This window comes from Trichechus manatus, unplaced genomic scaffold (genome assembly GCF_000243295.1).
Source record: "Trichechus manatus latirostris isolate Lorelei unplaced genomic scaffold, TriManLat1.0 scaffold00050, whole genome shotgun sequence".
Classification (NCBI taxonomy): Eukaryota; Metazoa; Chordata; class Mammalia; order Sirenia; family Trichechidae; genus Trichechus; species Trichechus manatus.
This window is the reverse complement of record NW_004443986.1, coordinates 17,387,578-17,389,480: the sequence shown is the minus strand read 5'-3', so window position 1 is coordinate 17,389,480 and position 1,903 is coordinate 17,387,578.

Genomic DNA, 1,903 nt, shown 5'->3' with positions numbered 1-1,903 from the left:
TGGTGGAGGGATATACACATAGATGAATAGAACAGAACAGAGAACCCAGGAATAGAGCCACACAAATATGCCCAAATGATTTCTGACGAAGGTTAAAAAGTAGTTTAATAGAGGAGAAGTAGCTTTTTCAACAAATAGTGCTAGAGCAGTAATTGGACGGTCTTTGGTATATACCCAAAAGAACTGTACTCAAATACCTGTACACATACATTCATAGCAGCCATATTAACAATAGCCAAAAGATAGAAACAGCCCAAATGTCCATCAATGGATGAATGGATAAACCAATCATACAATGGAGTGTTATTCAGCCATAAAAAGGAATGAAGTACTGATGCATGTTATAATGCGGATGAACCTCAAAAACTACATTAAGTGAAAGAACCCAGACAGAAGGTTGCATATGACTATATGTGTGGTTATAAAAGGACAGCATGGAAGATCTTTGTAGTGATGGAAATGTTCTGTATTTGACTTATCAATGTTCATGTTCTGGTTGTGATGTATTACAGTTTTGTAAGATGTTATCATTGGAGGAAATTGGGTAAAGGGTAAATGAGGTCTTTGCATTATTTCTTACAACTGCATGAGAATTTAAAATTATCTCAAAATGAAAAGTTAAACACAAAAACCATGAAATATAAGAATAAAATGATGGAAACAGCAAATAATAGGAGACTGTTAAAAATGACCAGGAAGCCCCTGAGTGGTGCAAACAGTTTAGCACTCAACTACTAGAATAAGTAAAACAATTTTGAAAAATAAGAATAAAATGTGAGGAATCAGGTTGGTGGTTCAAACCCACCCAGAGCTGCCTCGGAAGCAGGGCTTCGAACTGGTTCAGTCATGGCCAATGAAATGAAACCAGAACAAACCCAAATTCTTACAATTTGGATGATCCAGAACGATAACTGGAACAGGAAAACTTACAGGTCAAAGCCCTGAAGTGGGAGACTCAGAAGAGGCGTCGTGAGCCCTTCCAGGAGCCTGATGCGCGAGATCGGATTATTGGCCTGACTCTGGAGAAACACATTGAAAGCGGCGAGGTCGGCTGCCATCTGTGAGCGGAGCACAGCCATTTCCAACTCTGCTCAAAATCTGACGGGCAAGAGATTTGGTTGCTGTGTAACACGCACTCGGCCCTTGTTTCCTAGAGGGAGATTAGGTTCTAGCAGAGCTTTGACTTGTAATTTTTCCCATTTCAGTTCACCAAAATTTTTAAAACTTTGAGTCTATTCCAGTTTTGATTCCTCGGCCATGATTAAACTGAGAAAAACCAGTTCAAAGCCCTGCTTGGAGACAGACCTGGTGATCTGCTTCCGAAAGGTCACAGCCTTGAAAACCCTAGGGAGCACAGTTCTACTCTGCACACGTTGGGTTGCCATGAGTCGGAATCAGCTCAGTGGCAGCTAACAGTAACAGTACTAAACTCCAAAAGTATCAGCAAAGCATAAAAATGACCAGGAAAACCAGAAATAAAGCAAAAAAGAAAGGTCTTAGAAAGTAAATATATCGTTGAAACAACAGGTGTGGGTTCCTATTGCTGCTATAACATTACCACAAATGTAGTTGCTTAAGACGATACAAATTTATTTTACGGTTCTGGAGGTCAGAAGTCTGAAAATGAGTCTCACTGGGCTAAAAATCAAAGTGTCAGCAGGACTGTGTTCCTTCTGGGGGCTCTCGTTTCCACCCAGAGGCTCTAGGGGAGAATCACTATCCTTGCTTTTTCCAGTTTCTATAAGGCTGCCTGGATTCCTTTGCTCGTGGCCCCCTTCCTCCATCTTCAAAGTCAGCATTGTCTGCCAAGTCCTTCTTGGACTGCCATCTCTCTTGGTCCCTCTTCCCTTTATAAGGACCCTTGTGATTATATTGGTCCACGCCATTAGTCCAGGTTAATCTC